At 40.8% G+C, this 21,517-nt stretch overlaps 1 pseudogene; it reads left to right on the plus strand.

The window, feature by feature from the left end:
* The first annotated feature begins 3,249 nt into the window (after positions 1-3,249).
* On the plus strand, positions 3,250-16,758 carry LOC139716114 (uncharacterized; annotated as a pseudogene).
* The last annotated feature ends 4,759 nt before the right edge of the window (positions 16,759-21,517 follow it).

Here is a 21,517-nt window from a genome sequence, read left to right on the forward strand (position 1 = left end):
CCCGGATTTGATACATTATGACTGTCAATACCTTAATGACATGGATCCCGGCGTCTTTTGCGGTGTTACCATGGAAACCCACGTCAATTTGAATTGTTCTCTGTTTTAGAGGCCCTGCTAACCATCTTAATTCTCTCTATGTCGTGCAATATTGTGGTAGAGGCGTGTAATGTGTCTCGACTAAGAGGTGATGACAGTGAGGTTATTTGTAGGGCGAGATGATGTGGCTTTAGAGGCGATCTTTGTTGGCAAAAATATTGGATATAATAAAATCAACGAATATTTTTTTCAACGTAGCAAAATATATGTAAAAAAGGGGGAACCGGTCATGATCTTTCTCACTACCTCAACGGTAAACAGTATAGGAGCACCTTTTAAGTGTGAAAATGACCAGATAGTTTGATTTCGATATTTGAGAATGAAATAATCATGTTCATTCCTTAATGTCATCACACGTGTACCACTCGGCATATTTTTATGTTTACAATCAGTTTAACGTTTCGTGTCACCTATGCAATTGCGTAACCATTCTTTTAAAATGAGATCGACGTCAAATTGACAGACGTCATAATGACAGACGAATGATTATTTGTCATGATCGTGTGATGTCATTGTTATTGTTATAGAGCGTACTTCGGGATCTCCTTCCGACCTTTAACTTTATCATTATACGCCGTTTAGTACAAATATCTTTAGTGGTTAATTCAAATGATTTGGACATATTCGACAAGAGAATAACTGAAATACCCTGACGTTTATGTGGCAATTTTTGAGTATTCTTTCAAAAGACACTACTATAGTAGGCACAAAGTGTTTGACATTAAGATGATTTTCTGACGGCTGATCACGGATGTTTGGTGGAAATTCGAAGAGTACATGACGGTTGTCTAGATCTTAAAACAGACTTTAGATCATAACAAACATGTACACTTCACGGATAACATAACTTTCTTTGCATGTCCCACTTGCTACCAGAATAATGGAGATATGAATCATAAAAACTGAGAATCATTTGACAAAATGTATTGCCAGGAGTCAGAGATTCTAATCACGTGAGTGTTGTTTATCCTCCAGCGGACCTCTCCCAGCTCTTCCCGTGGATGCTCGCCATCTTTACGGTCCTGGGTCTGATCGCCTGCTGTGCCTGGTTCTACAAGTGCTTACAGAAATGTAACGACCGCTGTTCGCTACTTCGCACCCAGCACAGTCTCTCCCACGGCGCCCAACAGTCTTCCACCCGAGCCGACCCGCACCAAGACTTCTATCAGGTGGGCACGTTCCGTAGCAGACCGGCAGGAGCCTCGATGCACATGGCTACCTCCTCGTTCTCCTCACCTCTCGGGGCGATGCGGGAGAGTTATGCCTACCGCACTCCCTTCGCCCTGAAAACGCATTTCTCGCCATATTCACATCTACCGCCGCCACCATCATACGACGAGGCGATGGCCGCTCCTGGTCCTAGCCCGAACCAAGTGTCGTACGGAATGCGGTACGAACATCGAACGCAGAGGGACGTTGAGGTCGTGGTTGAAAACCCGGACGCCGCGACCGGTCCGGACGAGGAGGAGGATGATGACTTCAACAGAGGAATTCAAATGCAGGACGACAGAGTTCAGCTGACGGACAGTTGCAGTCAGGCCAATGTCGTAAGAGAAACCATGTGACCTGAGGCCCATTAAACGATACACTGGACGTTTGGTCACGTGAATGAAGCTGCTGATAACATAAAGCATTGACGGAAGTGCCTTCAGTGCAAAGACTAGAACACCAAACTTCAAAGGCTCTTTCCATTAAATTCTCATTGTGGGTCCATGAATCATAATATCATGTGGAAAGCTGAAAAGCTGAAATCATGAAATGACGGTCTGTGTGGTTTATCGTGTACTTCCCTGTGGCTTTAGCCGTGGGGAATCGATTCTGTGTGTGGCAGCAAGCGTAGTGATGTGTGATACCAGCCGCAAGGGTCCAGCCGTTTTGTAGGCTGTGCAAGACTGACTTGACTCTTCCTCGTAGGCGGACTATTCTATACCCACGATCTGCTGGGACGAAACTTTGTTGTATATTGCACTGAAACCAACTGGAATACATAATCTACAACAACAAACATAATGAATGAATGGCATATTGATAGCAGTGCATAAACAATACAGTATCTTACTCATTCTGAATGCGACTTTTTATTGTTTTGATCATGGCTTTCATCGACTTCTTGATGTATTTTATATTCTGTTGTATTCTCAGTTGGTGTGTTTCAGGGCTCTTCACAGGAAGACAACAAAATTAAATGTTTTGGAGCCTTTCTAAAAATTTTCTCTGGACAGACTTCATGTCCCTCGTCCCGTTCAGCGCAAAGCTGCATTCTTGACGGTTTGTGATATAGCGCCATCTAGCGCCCTTCGGCTCGATGTTTCTACTCTGGAGATAAAATCCGAACATCTTGCGAGGTAATCCGAATCGTGATAGTCCTAGGATGAACACGTCATGGACAAAATGTTGTAGTGTTCTTTGTATTCTTCGACATCGATAAGGATTTTAATGTAATTCATTCCTTGACAATATGCTACTTTGATGATTAACCCGTTCATGTGGACGATCGAAATACGAAATTGTATTCTATCATTTAAGAAGGTATTTTAAGGCTTCATCGAGAAAAAGGTGCAAATAAAATGTTCTCAGAAAAACAGCGATTCACATCATGTAAACACATTGTTTAGACTTGTCATTAAACAACGTTATATCCTTTAAGGACAGACTTGCAAAGCAGGTTATAATGTCGTAACTGTTTGCGACAATCTCGATGTTTTTATAACTTTCATGCCCTTACATGCCATACTAACCTATGCACATATGCACATTAATAATTTAAATTTCTTACGTAACATTGTGTACTTAATGGAGAAATTTCCATTTTGAAATTAATTGCCAAGTGATCATTTTATTCGTCACATGTATAGTTATCGTTGTCAGGATAAAATATACGACAACCGATCACCTGTGCCAGAATAATGACAATGATATTAACTAATTTTGGAGAATGAAATTAAAGAAACAAATTATGTAAATGACAATGATTCAATGAATTCTATAGTGCATTTTGTTTTTTGGTATTATTTTGCGAAGAACACATGATGCAGAAGTCACTAAAAAAAATAGAACGATAATCAGCTTTTTTTCTCTCTCTCCCTTAGGTATGTTCGTTTTGTGTCCTTAACTTTCAGCTTCAAACTTGATGATTTTAACCTATAGACGATGGTGGTGCTGGTAGGGGAGGTTGAGGTGGTGGTAGGAGAGGTGGTGGTGATGGTGGCCAGGGGTGATGGTGGGGTGGTGGTGGTAGTGATAATGGGAGTATAGTGGTAGTGGTGGTGGTGGTAAAGGTGGTGGTAGTGCAAAGGTGGTGGTAGTGGTGGTGGTGATGATGGTGGCAGTCGAGGTAGTGGTATATGGTGTGATGGTTTGTTTGTTTGTTCATTTCCATCTGAGAAGATGGCTGGATAGCCCATATTCAGCACTTAAGCTGATCTTCCATGGGGTCCAGTTGGATGTGAGGTGGGACCACTTCACCGGTTTAAACACCCTGCTCTTTGCGATGAATGAATGAAGCGAGATCTTTTGCTTGCATGAGTTGTGACTTTCTCATACACGGGACCTCCATGTTATGTCCTATCCGAGGGACAGAGTGTTTTGCCTCTTGGTAGAGGGGACGGTATGCTTCCACACAACATTGCTCAGTCCAGACTCGGGTTCTAACCCGGGCCGCGTGATCGTGACGCGCTACCGACTGAGCCAACTCACCGCCCTGTAGTGAGTGGTGATGGTGGGGTGATGGTGGTAGTGATAGTGGGGGTATACAGTGGTAGTGGTGGTGGTGGTAAAAGTGGTGGTAGTGGAGGTGGTAATGGTGGTTGTGGTGGTGGTGATAGTGGTAGTCGGGGTAGTGGTAATGGTACGTAGTGATGGTGGTGGTGGTGGTAGTGGTAGTGGGGATATAGTGGTAGTGTTGGTGGTGGAAAAGGTGGTGGTAGTGCAAAGGTAGTGGAGGTGGTGGTAAAGATGGTGGTAGTGCAAATGTGGTGGTAGTGGAGGTTGTAGTGGTGGTGGCGGTGGTGCGTGAGTGTGTGTGTGCTCGCGCGTGTCTGTGTGTGTATGTTATGTTTCCGTTAATCTCCCCTTGTTCTTCTCCTTCCTCCTAATGAAGTGAACTCATATGCACCTTTCCCGTATCACATTACTTTTTAACAACACACCTATTCCCGTTCTGAGATTATCGAACTTCCTAGCTGATGAAAGAGAATGTTATATGTATATATCCTGTCCCCCAACTTGGAAACTTGAAGCTTTTCTCTGTAGATAATTACCATGTCTTTGGTACATCCAATAATCTTTGCACTTTCTTGCTTAAATGGCAGGATTTGAAAAGAAAACGAAAACTCTGTGAGACAGAGATCATTAATTACTTGGACACTAAACATCTTTGTTTGTTTGTTTGTTTAAGCTATACCTCGAGACCGATTGCATTACGTCCCCTCTGATGAGATTACATTCCTGGTGTTTTAACACTTTTCGTGGTAGTTAAGTCTAAACACTGATTATCTAAATTTGCTATACAGCACATGGAATGAGATATCTATAAATGTCGCTACGCGTGACTTGTCTTTTTCTTATTTAAAAGTATGATGAAGAATCTGATCATTGACAGTTAATAGAGTTGATGTTATTATTCTCTGTCATGAGCCTATACAGTATGTCCCCCCAAAAATACAATTGGATTTTCGCATTGATAATTCCCAATATGATAACTGTCTAAATGCTACTTCAGGGTCTTAATGTATGAAATCTTATAATCATTCTAGCTCTATTTTGCAGAAAACCCCATTCAATTTGGTTTAGTGGTTACAGAGAAATGTGGATTGTTGTAAAGCATGTTATGTGTCTGATTCTTCCAAGTTTAGCACTTTGGTGCTCTTGGAACTGCGTGTCAATATGTGAACGTAATGGACAAAACTCGGAGGGAAGAGATTCCTGACATGCTCTACAAAATTTCTCATTTCTCTTTGACCACTGAAGCAAACTGAATGGGGATTTCTGTAAGACGTCGGCAATGAGTTATAGTTTCATACCCTGAAATTGTATTTGGATTGATTCGCTTTTTTTTAAAGTTATCATTGCGGAAGGTCCCATTATGATTTTTTTTTTTTGGGGGGGGGGATGTACGGTATAGAGTATCAAATTGTGATGTCATAGCCATTCATTGCCATGGAAACTGGTTCTACACAACCTCCCCTACCTGGCCCGAGTGTTCATACTCGCACCTGCTTCAACCCAAGAAAGAACAGGTGATTGCTACATCATTATTTCGGTCCTCTAGTACAAACTTATCATATTCATTCCAACAGGTGTCAACGATTGGAGCGAAGAATGATGACAAGATTACTCCCCCATGCTCAACGAAGCAAGAAGATCGCAATGAGCATAGAATGAAAGACGAGCAATTGTCATCATTGAATTTTTACACTTCGATGAACTCTCGCTGACGTCATATCGAGCTCATGGCATTAATACCTTGCACATTAATTGTAGAACATCCGTGATTGCGGTTAAACAATGTTAAATGGAAAGAATGATTTTTGGCGTGAAAACAACGTACACAGTTTCTAGGCAAAAAGATCCTGCGTACGCCATTGCAAAGAGGGGCAAAACACAACAGCTTAAGGAATGCATACCTTTACTGCCAACAAAATAATCGGCATTTGCGTGTTCTACGTCACTCTGCACTGAGAGAAAGTGTTCTATAATGACGTAATAATGCCCCGCACGCATACAATGTCGGGAGCGTCATTCGGTCTCAGCTTAATCGCTCCGAGTTACCTGGACGTGTCCGGCATTCTAGTGAATACTGACCAATTGTGACCCTGCACCTCAAAACAGACATAAAGTCGCCAGACATGAATTTTTAGTTAAGACCACATTCTAAAAGAGCAGACCTTATGCTTTAAAATGATGTATAACTCAAATCAAATGGACTCTCCTAACCTATCTAAATATTGGAAAGAAAGCACAAACTCAGGAAAAGTGTGAACTGAGAAAAGAGGCTCTGAAGTACAGTGTCTATTCAAGCGCTTAATCTTTACCAAACCGTGCTGGCTGTGCGATGAATGGGACCAAAAACAGGAAGTAAACCACCTGAGTAACAACAATGAAGGGATTATCAAATTAAACTGAAATTAAGCATGCCTCATTAACACATGCTGTCCATAATTAATGCCAACTTCCAAGGCAGTAACACTATCCTTTCAAAAGTTATTAGAGTTGAAAGTGAAGAGTGTGGACAAGGTTTTTCAGAAATGAAAAAGGGATTCTAAAGACACACCTAATTACACTATTCTACCAAAAATGTTCGAGATAGACTGCTAAAAAACACACTTTCTTGCCCGTTTTATGATGCCAAATTTTAGCATAATGTAAAAGAAGACCCGCCCTTTCAGAAAATATGAAAAAGTCAAATTCGGCTAGGTTGACCCATTTCACTTATTTTCAGTCCTCACGCAAAATCAGTGTGTGCGACTTTATGTTCGTTTTGAGGTGCACGGTCACAATTTATGACTTATCGTCGATTGTTCGTACCGGACAGAATTGTTATTTGAATCCTGTGTATCAGTTTTTCCAAAGCTGGAGTAGTTCCGAAGGAAAACTGAGCGTTTAAACGACGAAATAATCAGACGTTGACAGAGATTCTAAGAAGCATAACGCCATCTTGTTACGTCATTTACGAGGACCTTAATACTGTGAAATATGATATATTTGCGGCATGAATTTTTCGCGAATTGGAGCCGACGGCCTTTTTTTGCGGCATGAAATTTTCGCGAACTGCCACTGGCATTCAGTGCATATAGTGTACAAAAGAACTTTCGCGTGCATTTTAATTTCGCGAATCTTCACGCTCGCGAAATTCGCGAAATTAAAATGCACGCGAACATTTCTTGTTTTACAGTATTCTAGTCATCTTGATCACGTCATCAAGACGTCACTCGTGTATAAGATAATTTGTAACTCTCCTCAGTTTCGTGCGTGAATAACTATTCTTTTATTTTAATTCGCTCTGACACACCTTTCTCCATAAGTGAGGACATTGAAAAGTCCATGTAAACTCACCCAAACATGACAATGTTGAAGCACTTGCAAAGAAAAAAAAAGTATACAAACATGTGCATTAGTTGAGCATCTACTAGCATGTTTAGATCGTAGCAGGAAATAACATAAAAATAATTACTGCCTCAATTTTGAAAGAGAGACATTATTCACAGCAGAACTTGTCCAGTGCGGCGGTTCTCACATACAGCCCTGCATTTTATTGTCTGATGCCATTTATGTTTGCAAATATTTAAAGTGGAATATGTCAACATCCCTTGCACTGTGTAATGAAAGATGAATGGGAGAAAACTAAATGCAAATAAGCGTGTGTGTGTATGTGTGTGTGTGTGTGTGTGTGTGTGTGTGTGTGTGTGTGTGTGTGTGTGTGTGTGTCTATATATGTGTGTGTACACTCAGCCGAACATGTACGAGATTAATGGTAGAAGAGTGGGTGGGGGCGGTGAGAAAATGGAGAAAAAAGTGAGGAATATTTCAGCTGTGGATATGGAAAATAAATGCATGAAGGTGAAGGGTAGGACTTTGACGAGGCTTACTAGGCAAGAGTTAGGTTCATTAATCCATGCAGATTTTTGATATCATTGATTGATTTAACATTGCTTCAGGAAAAGCTTTACAGTATATTCTTGAAAATACAAAGATGAATGAATATTGACTGATTTAACATCTTACTGAAATAAGCGGACTTATCAAAGTTCTTCCTATTGACTACTATTCCTCTATAATATCTGATTCCTTGCGTTGTTAAGGCACAAGTTTTTGATCATAATATTTCACTTCTACCTTTGTGATAGAGTCTCCTCCACTGTCATTATTACCCTTTTTTTGTTGTCATTTTCCCATGTTGTCTTATATTCTTTCAAAGTAAGTGTGGATCGTTTCTTTTGTTTCAGTTTTTTGTATGCGTGTATAATTTTACGTGTTTCTCTTGATTCTTTGTCCTTGTTCCGCGTTTGTGATTGCATGCGCTGTTTTTTTGTTTTTTTTTTTGTTTTTCGCTAGCCCGTTGGATAAGAGTTTACCATGAGCCGTAAGAGACTTAATACGGGAAGTACCAAGTTCCAGAAGGCTGTCGGTTGCCTGTTTTCTGTGATTGCGTTTGTGTTATGTACATGTGTGACTGCACTTTTGTGTGTGCGAAGGATGATAATATATCTTCCTTATGCCATCTCAGTATATACCACAATGGCTTTTCCGTTTATGTACAACATTCAGGTACGTACATGAAGCATGAAGGAGAAGAGGAGGAGGAGGAAGAAGAAGGTGAGGAAAAGGAGGAGGAGGAGGAGGGAGAAGAAAGAGATGATATTTGTATATATATATATATTATATATATATTATATATATAATATATATATATGTATATATATATATATATATATATATATATATATATATATATGCATAGGCAGACAGATAGATATATACCCACGTGCGAGTGGGTTTGTGAGTATATCTATGCGAAATTAAAGTACAAGAACTGACCAAAAAGTGAAAGTGGTAAATTGACACAAAAAATTGCAAAACACCTGAGGATGTGGTGTAAATGTATAGGTAAAAGAGCAGCCGCAGATATTGCTCTCCCCCACTTTCCTTCTCTCTCTCTCTCTCTCTCTCTCTCTCTCTCTCTCTCTCTCTAAACAAACACATATGCGCACGAACATGCCTGTATATATATATATATATATATATATATATATATATATATATTCATATATTATATATATGACGATCCACTCTGTAAATATTTTATTAGACAAAAACACACACAAAAAAGGAGAATAGAAGCCAAGGAAGCAGACTATACCAAATTGGTATGAATCCCAGGGCTTTTGCTCAAAACCCAGTCACTTTAAGCGGTGTGAATAATCCAGTCATATTTATATACCACACGGGTAATCTTTATAATGTAAATCATTATTTATCTATACCGATATCACATCTCTTTTTAGTACACGCATAGTCGTGTACAGTTACAAGGATGATTCCTTAAATCTTAACAACTAATACAGTGTACCTATTTTTTTTTGACCGAATGTTTTCATTTTTTTTTTCAAAGAGAAACCAGCAGTATTATGCACCTTTGGACTTAGATACGTAAACGCCCTTGTACACGATCTACCTATTTATAAAAATTTCTTTATATTTCTGTCATTTCGTGGCTGAATTCATATGGTTGACTCTATGTCTGTTCCTTTATTCTGCTCAGTTCTCTCGTTCTTGATCTATTTTTTCCTCTCCGCGCTTGTGCAGTACCAGGTACGGGTCCTTTGTTAAGGCTATGCGGCTCAGTGCTTCCTTTGTGTACTAGCCAGCAGCTTTATTTAGAGTCGGTGAGTCTGACTCGGCTAGCATTACGAAGCAAATACGAGATCCGGTGAGTTCATAACAACCTTGTCATTCCCCTGTTATATACGCTGCACTCTATGCCACCGTTACATCACGAGTCGGCGACTTCCTCGAGTTTTCTGACACACGTTCAGTTGGCAGTGGATAAGAAGAGGAAGTTGGAAGAAAACAGGCCAAATTGGTGCGAGAATAAAATTTGACATAACAAAACCAGGCTGTGCTGGACGTAGCCGTCAGCGTTAGACAACACTTCGGTAAGGCTGAGCGAGAAACGTCGGCAGGCGCTGCAGATTCACCTACGAGAGCGGAGTCTGATCCTCCCATCACGATTACATATACAGGGACCAGATGATTATTTTGGATTAATTCTTCGGACGGAGAGAGAAGTGAAAGTATAGTTAAATCGCAGCAGAGTTTGATCAGTCCAAACAGAGACAAGATGGCGAACCATTATCTCAATTCCATTCTGCACATCGTCTTCCTCGTTGTTGTGGTGTTACTCAACGTTTGCTCGGTTGAATCAAGTGAGTTATATGTCGTCTATTTATTACTCCTCTTAAGGTCAAAAGAACCATGATATTGTGTAGCACATTTTTATGATCTCCATGTATTATACAGCTGTGTATGGGATGACAGGCATAGTGAACCAAAGGGATTGTGGTTTTGCATTTAGCCTAATTCAAATTCGTGCCTAAATCCCCTCAGCTCCTGAAATACAAGTGTACATTATCTCCATTATGTGATCACATGTACCACGTAAAATCACTGATGAAACCGTGATTTTTGAATTTATTTTGTTGCTGTTTTAATTGTTTTTGAGGGGGTCATGCTATTTAGATTGAAAAAATGTAAGTCGATATCTTAAATGAATTAAGAAAAAGTATGATCATTGACTACCGAGATGGGGATATTTAGTAACATAATATTTATACGTAAACGGGTTTCGTTCTGTTGGACCAAGGAGTACCTGAATAAGAAGTAAACATGTGCAGATTATCAAATAGGCCCCTGTTTCTTTTTACGCATGGAGCCCCCCAAAAAATAGACTTTCTTGATGAATTTAACTCCGTGTTGTTTGAAATTCGGCCTATCAAGCATGTGATAAAGTCTGTAAGTATCTTCATCCAGTTCCTGTACACGCTTTGATGAGAAGCTCCATGTATAGGCGTAGGTGTAGAAGTAGAAGTAGAAGTAAAAGTATGTAGAAGTAGAAGTAGAAGTAGAAGTAGAAGTAGAAGTAGAAGTAGAAGTGAAGTAGAAGTAGAAGTAGAAGTAGAAGTAGAAGTAGAGGTAGACAATCAAAGCATTTAAGTTAGAATCTTATGCACACACAGTATGAAATCACTCGCATACACTCATACAGTGCGCTAAAATATTATGGCCCGAATTCCCAAACGTCGCCTAAATCTAGCCCATAAGGCGACGTTTAAGAATTTAGGGGTATATTCACCCCCACAAAATTCATCAATGTTGTCAATGAAATAGCCAAAAAAGAATGAGACAGAGGGAGAGAGAGAGAGAGAGAGAGGGGGGGGGGGAGGGAGAAGAAGGAAGGCCGTGGATGAGAAGAAAATGCCATAGTACTTGTACCTGTAAGTACGAATGAATGAAAAATGGAAGGAGAGCCACTATGAGGCGGAGTATTCCAATTTATTATTGTCATTGGAGTTTATGACGTCACTATGTCTTGGCGCCCTGCCAGCATGAATGTGCTTCGATCAGGGACTTTTACATTATTACCTTTTTGATTGTTTGTAGGGGAGGTCCCATCGGAAACGTATATAAATTTATAGAGAAGTTTGAAACCAGTAAACGTTAGTGTACATGGGCATGATGGGTAGGTATGTGTATGTGTGTGGGTGTATTGGTGTGTGTGCGTGCTTGTTATGTTAGTGAGTTATTTGTTTTGTTTTTGTTTTGTTTTCTTTTCTTTGTTTGTTTTTGTTCATGTTACACCCAGAATGGGTTAATTCATGAATGATTTGAATGAAGTCAATAAATATCAAGGAAAATATTGGCAGGGAAACCGGGGCGGGGGCTTTCGCGGTAGATGCGTGACTTGTCCCCATTTTGCACTCGGCTGTTATTAGAGCTAATGCTCTTTTGTTATTCCTTTGATGGTGCATATACTACACTATAAAAAGTGAATATCCGACCATGCATAATTCAAGAGACCCGTACCTTTCTTTGTCAAAAACATGTCATTATCGGAAATGTGGATGGACCAGTCTATGCTTTGAAAATCCCTAATCCCAGTATAATAACTGACCCAGGGATAATTGACCAACCCGCATACCAGCTGGCCTTCACCGGTGTCCGTAGAGCTATCGAACGGAGTCCCGTATGGAACGCCTTTGTTCGATGTTGCCGGTCCCCCGTTTACTTACATGTACTTTCTCTCTCTGTCTCTCCACTCCACCCTCTGCATTTCTGCTTGAGTGCTTAAAGTTCAAGTTGATTTCATGCGGTGATGAATAAGGTAGAATAAAAAACACACACGACGGTTTAACTTCCAACGGCATTGAACATGGAATGGAAACTTCACTTTTTTAAAAGTTTTTCGTCTTCCCAAAATGTCAGATATAACCACACACGGTCCTACGAATTGTTTGGCATGTTGTAACACTCGCATGAACTTAAAGTGACAATGAACTTCTTTTTTTTTTGTAGAAGACGTCTGATGATAAGCAATTCAAGAAACTGAAACAAGCACAAAAACTTTTTAAAAAACAACTTCGAGAAATGTTCCGTTCGCACTGGAGCTAACGTACCTTTTAAAAGAGTCAATGTCGCAGAAAACCTACAGATTATAACTAGCATCCTAAATTAATAATTAAACAACAATAACAACAATAACAACAACAACAATGATAATGATAAAGCAAAACGTGACATATAACAAAGGTATTCTACATTGTAGTTTAGAAACTGTAAGTTGTGAGAGTTATACCACAACAAGGAAGAACGGAAATGACATTACAAAGATTACAGAGGAATAACGGACGCCGCAGTGATATTGCAAATAATTATAGAGGAGAGTTGAATAGTACTGACGATTTTACGATGAAGGTGCTACGCTTTTTTTACTATCACATAGCTGGTAACACAATTGATGTAAATAAAACATTAGAATCTGCTGTTGTTATCACCCGGATTTTCCAGAACGTACTATATCTTAATACACAACTGATAAAACACAACCGTTACGGATATCCACTTTCCGTTCTTCGAAATTTGGCCACCATCGTCCGGCCAAGTGAACGATAACGGCTCCCTCCGTCGCCGGCCAACAAGTTATACCTGAAGAATACTTCAGCTAACAAGCATGAAAACAACATGCATGTACATTGTACATGCATGTACATAAAAAGGCAGACACGCCTACATCATTCAAACCTTCAATAAGTCTTTTGAATGAAAATGGGAAAGTTGGACGGTTCACAATTGGTTTAGAAAAATAATGCTCACAATGTATAGCCTTGAACATTGAATGGGGATTACGAAGTAAAGCTGTATGACGCAAATGGCGTGAAATGCGTGTCTGAACTTATTGGCAGGGTGGGCAGTGGAAGCAGTTGAAGAGCGCGCATACGTTCTAATTTTGTCAATATTTATTTACAATGGCAAACAACCCATAAAAATAAAATCACCAATGAAATTGAAACCGTTAAGTGTACATTAAATGGTGCGTAAATTCAGATTACTATACATTTTATTGTTGCTTTTAACGACTGCAGCATTAAGCAATTATGCAATCTCGAGATGCTATAATAGTTGATGCTATTTTGCACCAAGAGATGTGATAAAAATAAAAGTCTCGTATTTTGTTGATAAAAATCATCATGACGCGGTGAAAGCTGGCCCTTTCCTGCCCGGATGTGATTGCTTTGGTTAGAGGAAGAAAAGTGTCATAGAGTCTGCCGCAGTATAGGCCCTACCAATGATTATACCCACATACTGTACAATGATTTATCACATACATAATAGTTACTATCTTAGGGATGCTAAAAGATGGGAGGGGGGGGGGGGGGGTTAAGGGGGAGCTGTTGGGGGGAAGGGGGCGACTCGGATAGAGATTTACTCATCTCCCTCAAGCAGATCTCTGAACTTGAGAACAAACCAAAACGTCTGTACTCCAGACAAAATGTGACAATGAATTTAAAAAAAGAAAAGAAAAAACAAAGATTGTTCGTCCCTTTTCTAGCGACGACCGGAACTTAACATTAAGGAGAATGAAAACATCCAGGAAATTATCAAATATACATTCCCGGTGGACTCGTGTTAAGGTTGAGCTGGATTTTGACGCCTCTTTGCGAGAAATTCGAGGTGCTCAGGAAAAGGTGGATGTAGCTCTAAGTGGGAAACTATGGAGACAGGAAATGGTCAAAGTCCTGGACAAAAGACTGCCAAGAACACAAGAAGGAAATTGAACGATAAAACTGTTAAATCGCTCTACAAGTACAGGACATTCGATAAAGCCTCATAGGAATGGGGGTAGTTAGGCCGATACTATACTGGGCGGCTGATATTGATATGAAACACAACATTATGCACTGATTGCATTCCTGGTAGTAAACCCCCCCCCCCCCCCCCCCCCCCCCCCCCCACGTACCTACTTATTCAAAGAAAAAAACTTGAGGAGATGATGTATTTGTTTTGTTTTGTTTTGCTTTTTTGTTTTTGGTTGTTTCAAATTTTTGATTCAACCATGTCAACGATCCGATTAAACCCCATAATTCTCCCTTAATGCTGGAGAGAGCCATTTGACATCAATTCAAGACAATGCAGTCTTAACAAATCAGTTCCTTGTTTTTGAGAAACTCTAATGCCGACAGAGAATGAAGAGAATGAAATAAACATTGAATTGAAAAAGAGCATATTATTATGCAAAAGGAAGTCATTGCATATCGCAACTGAACATGGTTACCAACCGCACCAAAACTCAGCTTTAGCATTTCAATTTCCCTTTGACCTCTGCCAAAGATTGGTGTTCTAGTTTTGATTTTGTAGTTGTTGTTGTCATTTCGCTGTATCATCGTCAGTAAGCGCATATCACACAGCTATCAGTCATAAGAGAGAATGTAAACATAATCATTAGATATAACCTTCCAAAACCAAGCTGCAGAAAGCGCTGCTGATAGATTACTATAATTATAGGACAACGTGGGTGGACAGAAGGGTGATGGGTGTTGATGAATAATGCATTCGTTCACTATGTGTCCTTCCGTCCTCAAAACTCCATTGAAACACGCGACTGGTGATTGTTTAGTAGATTTTTTGTGCTACAATCAACGTCTAAGTCACTCATTATCACCGCTTCGTGTGTTGTGTATTATGTCTCTTCCTTTCGAGAGATTGAGGGATTATGGCAAAGAAACACTGACGTTCTCGTCCAGTGGGTAATCCTCGTCAGCGATCATTATTTTGCTGTTGAACTTGGCAGGTACCGTGTCCGTTAATCCTGATCAGACGAGGCAAATAGCGGGACCGGCATCTTTGTCCAAAAATCCTTTTCACCCCTCATGTTGGGGTGCAAAATAATTATCTCTCCCTTCCCCCTCCCCTAATAATGGAGTCAAACTGTCCATCTGTCACTATGCATGTAAAAGCAAATTTTGGTGGCAGCAAGAACTATACTGTGGTACTTTTATACTAGAACTAAATACCTGTACACACTTTTCTTAACATTTTGTGTTATCATGGTACAAGCGTTTTGTCAGAAATGGTGTCACTTCGACTTCGTTCAGACAATCTTAATGAAGAGCGCATTATAGGATACGTATAAATAGCCATATACCTAATATAATTATATTCGTTTGTTGCTCCATGCAGCAAAGTAATGAATGACGAGGAGGGTGTATCACTGTCTGAATGTCTGACTGTCACTGCATGGTATATGATATGTGAATGGTTGGATGTATGAATTAATGATTGGATGTATGAATGGATAACAATATCGAACATATCATTCACAAGTCATGAAAATATAACAAAATTTCGCATTACATAATCCCATGTGAAATAATACATAAGTATCATTACAGATCTTTAAGTGTACAGGTGGAGGAGTCCGTTATCAATAAGCAAAAACTGACTGATATGATAATCTAATGAACACATAGGCAGAAATAAAGCAATCAAAATCTTGATGAATGACGATTTTCATGAGGTTATACTATGCTAGGAAATTAATATCAATGCATCATGCTGATAACAACAACAACAACAACAACATGGACGAAACTGAAGGAATTCATTTATTCATGACCTGTATATATATCATTGCTTCTTATTCGTTTTTAACAGGAAGAAGAAGACGATCTTACGACGAACACAGACAGAGCGCGGCGGCCCACACACGGGGAGCAGGTAAGAGTCTATCTGAACTCACTAGTAAATTCTACAGTCAAGTTAATTCTAAGTTTTACCCGTTGCCTTCGAGATGATAATGGTTAGTTCCATAGAGTTTTTCCCTTAGGTTGATCGAGAGGCAGCTTGCGTGCGGACGAAGACTGAAAATATCAATAAACAGTTTCAACAACACCACGAACTTTTTTCTGCTTGACGTGTTTACCGATTGGTTTATCAACCAAGCTGGGGAGTCATGGGTAAAGGTCAACCAAAAGAAAGGGAAAGGAGGGGAGAAATGAATCTTGACGTAACAGTTGCTAAACCTGCCTTTTCAAGAAATTCATTGCGGCGAGGGCCATTCATATCTTTATTTATTTATTTATTGTTCTCATTCTACATGTTCCTCTCTTATTTTATTTCTTTCTCTCGCTCCAGACCCGTTACCATGGTGGGCAATCACATTCATCTTCGTAGGGGGGCGTCCTAGGTGTGTTCCTCTGTGTTGTCGGCCTCAAAAAGGTGTACGAGAAGAAGCGACAGCAGAAAATCCGAAGCATGGTGGCCCGCCGGAGCGCCAGCATCCAGCGCAGACGATCCCAGCAAAGGCAAGGAGGAGGGGTCACGTCCAACCCCGATCTGGAAGGGGCGTTGCCACATCTTGAGGCCCCGCCCACTTATGAGCAGTCAGTCCACGATTCGCAGCCTCCCGTTTACTGCAAAGAAGTCACCGACGAGACCAACTCACCCGCGTCCCCTCCTCCTCAAACCCCTGTGGCATCGCCGGGTGCGAATGCCGCCTTCCCCGCAGCAGCCCCGCCCAGTTACGAGATGGCGCAGAACGACTGCAGCGAGGTGGTGGAAATGGGCGCCCCCGCAACTCAAGGCCCGACGAATGGTGCTGATCAGTGACGTAATCACATGCCGCCGATTATTCGTTGCCACTATGAGCAAGAGACTTAAATCAAATGCAATTAAAAAATGTGACTGAATACCACAATATTGACAACACTGCAACTCATATACTGTTATTGTCCAGGCTGTACAGATGTAAATAGTTGATGTTTATGGTAATGTACTTGTTGAACTATTGTTCACTCATCAGTCGCCTTGGTCAGCAAATGATGATGTCTACTATACAGTTAGAATGATTAGCCAATGATGAATTAACACCGATATGTCATTGACCTCGCAAACTACAATTCCATTTTATACGTTTGTGTAAGTTGCATTTTTCACCGATATAGGCCTAATTACGCCTATTGACCCTATCTTCCTCATCCTCATTATCGTATAAATCAACTTTGGGACTTGTACCAGTATCAAATTAATGGTCCAAACCGTTCTCACGTTTGGTTTCTCAACGCCTTGATGTGTTTTTGTGTCATGTTAGTTCTTGCCTTCTGTCAGTTTCTACTATGCATTATAATTTTGTCAAGTCAAGGCAAGACATTCCTCTTAAAGTACCTCCAGCGTTTTGTACGGTTAAATATCCATACAGCTCAGTTACGATTACCGTGTCTGTGATGGTAAGCTTGTATTGGACAAGGCATTGGTGACAAGTAGGCCTATTTTTGCCTCGTCCTCAAATAATTTTTCAGCATGAGAAATTGAAAAATGAGCTTCAAGCTTTCAAAACTTACTCAATGAGGGCACCATACTAAAAGTAACAACAATCACTAATTTCTACTAAGTAATTTTCTACATCATCAGTATCTGGTTTAATAGAGTGCAATGAGGTATTTTGTGTTTTGTTTTCTAATTAGTGTGTGTCTGTGTGTGTGTTTTCAGCCAGGTCATTACAAACGTCAGCGAATGTGTATCACCGAGGCGTTATCTAGGTGTACGCTCATCGGTCAAAAAGGTTCGACTCCCGTCGAGAGTCTTCGGCTGTGTGTGTACCTACATAGAGATTAGTAATAAAGCTATACACACTTCGATACGAGGATTCCCGAATGTATCCGATCTTTTTAAGTACAGTAAACTCCCGTTATAACGAAGTGAGTTCTTTCTTTTCTTTCGTTATATCGAAATTTTGATATAAACTAAACGAAGAGTAAAGTAAATTATATGTAGGACCTTCATGTGTCTGATCTAAATTTTCACTTCGTTGACGAGCATTTCGTGATAAGCGTATTCGTTATAACGGGAGTGCACTGTACACTATATAGGCCTATTAGTCATTTTGTAGATGTGTGGTGTTACGTGAAGTCATTTGCATGGCTGTAATTTAATAATCCAGACTACGTCGTTGAACTCTGTATGTCGTAATCACGTTTTACACATTTTGATAATGTACTTTTGATAAACTACTGAGCAATAAAAGTACCTCATACCAAACACAAGAACAGTCACTGGATGATGTCAATTTGGCACAGGTACTAATTTTGAAAAAAAAAATATTTGTAATAATAAACATGTTTTCGTACCTACCAAACAGAAAGTCACTTGTATTTCCTACACATTAAAATTGGTGTCTTATAGCAGGAGTGTATGATGTGACAACCCTCACAAATGTTGAATGTGGGCATGTAAGAATGTATATGTATCTATACTGAAACTCACTGTCGTAAGTTGCATGATGTAATACATTATAATGCATGTTTTTCTATACACACATAAAACATACATAATTATACAGCTGAATATTCCTTATGTTACAAGGTTAGTGAGGTATCATCAGAAAGGTTTTATTTTGCTTGAACTGACGATGGACATACCTTAAATTGTTTAAAAATGGCACTTATCCCATTTTCCAATGAAACTCTTCATATGCATATACATATAGTAGAGTATGTGAATGCATGTACACATCATGGGCGTAAATCCGGGGGGGGGGGATGGGGGGATATATCCCCCCCCCCCTGAAATGGAGGAGGGGGGGGGATGGCCTGTACAATCATCCCCCCCTGAATTTTGAGGGAAAAAATGGAGGAAGCAGAAATGTGATTGTATCAATTTTTGCATATTGCATGACGTTTGTACGCCGGCCTTCAGACAGGTAACAGAGCTGAACAGTATATTCTATCTTGTAGGAAAATGTATACACGATTTTCTCAAGCGCTCGCTCGCTTCGCTCGCTCGCGAAGAAAGTAACATCGACATACACTGTAAGGTATGGCTCAGACGTTGACAACGTCAAATAGTATACGCCTACATGTAAACATCCTATGACGCGAGTAACTGGGGACCATCTGCAAAATATGTACGGAAACAAACAAACAAACAATAACAAAAACTATATCGCCATAATTGAACCCCCTCCATTTCCTGAATCATTATTGAGAAACGACAGTGACTGATGACTCAGTCAGGATACATCTATGGGCATACCCAGGGAAGATCAGGGGCGTCGAATCTATTGGGGAAAGGGGGGGGGGGGGGGGGGGGGGGGGGGGGGGGGGGGGGGGGAAGGGGCATTTGCCCCGCCCCAACGGAAGTGTTTAGGCAGACAAATCATTTATCCCCCAAGCAATTCCCGAGATGAGGACAAATCTCGAACTTTCTTAATGGAAAATATTGTCCAAATATCGCCAGAACTATGCACCAGATCGTTGTATTGCAATCATAAATATGCAAAAGCTCCGCTATACAGGATCCCTTTCGATAAACTTTGTACACTTTTGACATTGACGTATATTTCCCTAATTTATCAAAGAGTGTGGAGCAGATCTTTCACTTAACAAAAGCACCCTCATATGAAGAGGCGTCGATGGGGGGGGGGGATGGTTCCCCCATAAAAGTGGGACAAACAAAAGCGAAAAATATAGCTACAAACGGCAGTTTTTGGAGTGTAAAATGTCAAAATTTTAAAGCTCGCTCGCTCCGCTCGCTCGCATTTAACCGCTATGCCATTCTCCTGATTTTGCTGCCATCAGTGACTGATAGCAGTTGCGCCCGGTGCGCCCCCCTTAATTTCCAAAGCGAAAAATCAGTTTTGGGACTGTGAAATGTCAAAATTTTGAAGCTCGCTCGCTTCGCTCGCTCGCATTACTAATCATTATTCCATTCTACTCGTGTTGCTGCCTGTAATTGCCAGCAGTTTTCGCCCGGTGCGCCCCCCTTAATTTCCTAAGCGAAAAATACAACTACAAACGGCAGTTTGGGGAGTGTAAAATGTCAAAATTTTGAAGCTCGCTCGCTTCGCTCGCTCGCATTTAATCATTATGCCATCCTCCTGATGTTACTGCCAGCAGTTTTCGCCCGGTGCGCCCCCTTAATTTCCAAAGCGAAAAAATACAGCCACAAACGACAGTTTTTTAGACTGTAAAATGTCAAAATTTTCAAGCTCACTCGCTTCGCTCCCTCGCATTTAATCATTATGCCATTCTCCTGATGTTGCTGCCAGTAATTGCCAGCAGTTTTCGCCCGGTGCGCCCCCCCCCCTTAATTTCCAAAGCGAAAAAATACAGCCACAAAGGACAGTTTTTAAGACTGTAAAATATCAAAATTTTCAAGCTCACTCGCTTCGCTCGCTCGCATTTAATCGTTATGCCATTCTCCTGATGTTGCTGCCAGTAATTGCCGGGAGTTGCGTCCGGTGTGCCCCCCCCCTTAATTTCCAAAGCGAAAAAATACAGCCACAAACGGCAGTCTTTGGACTGTAAAATGTCAAAATTTTCAAGCTCGCTCGCTCCGCTCGCTCGCATTTAATCGCTATGCCATTCTCCTGATGTTGTTGCAAGTGATTGACAGCAGTTGCGCCCGGCGCGCCCGGTGCGCCCCCCTTAATTTCCAAAGCGAAGAATATAGCTACAAACAACGGTTGACAAACGGCAGTTTTTGGACTGTAAAATGTCTAAATTTTTAATGCAAAAAGATTTCACCGTATGAGGGGGAAACCTCCCTACTATACCCTCCCCCCCACCCCCCCCCCCCCCGCTTGCTTCGCTCCCTCACATATAACCGCTCCTCCTAAGATCAAATCCTGTCTACGCCGGTGATAGGCCCCATTATTTAGTAGGCCTTCACAGTGATGTCGCACAGGCGGAGCAAGAGCTGAAATATACCACGATTAAGTCATTCAATAATATATTGTGAATATTTCATTTTCTTATTGTTTTTTTAAAGAAAAGAAAACAAAATTTTCACCAAAAGTGTGCACCAGATCGCTGAATTTCAGGTCTGAAAATGCAAAATCTTCCTCGTGTAGGAAGGGGATACCCCCCCCCCCATACACACCCTCCCCCGTTCGGTCGTTCCGCTCCCTCTCACAGATATTTCAAAAACAAGAAGAAAAATGTTTTCATACTTTTAAGGTCTGATTTTCCGCCGATTGTCATCTGACAAGCAAAAAAAAAAAAGCAACAAGAACAAAGTCTTCATATTATTGCTGCCACTTTCCTCCCACTATATATTTCATGCAAAAGAGTGGGACATCCGATCCCTGTAAAGTGTGTGTGTGTGGGGGGGGGGGGGGCACCAAGCTTCTCCCCCCTCCCCCCTCCCCCTCCTCTTCCCCTCCCCCCACCCCCCCCCCCCCCCCCCCCCCCCCCCCAAGGCTGCGCCGGTCCGGTTATGGGCTTGTAATCGTGGTGATGGTGACCATCCCCCCACTCCTCAGTACGGATTTACGCCGTTGGTACACATATACATAATCTATGTTTATAGTGTACATGGAAACATAATATATATACACTGTATATATATTTAGTGAGAAAAGAAGAACAAT

Source organism: Diadema antillarum, unplaced genomic scaffold (assembly GCF_040938485.1).
Source record: "Diadema antillarum isolate AM-2024a unplaced genomic scaffold, OU_Dant_1.0 scf00000061, whole genome shotgun sequence".
NCBI classification, from domain to species: domain Eukaryota; kingdom Metazoa; phylum Echinodermata; class Echinoidea; order Diadematoida; family Diadematidae; genus Diadema; species Diadema antillarum.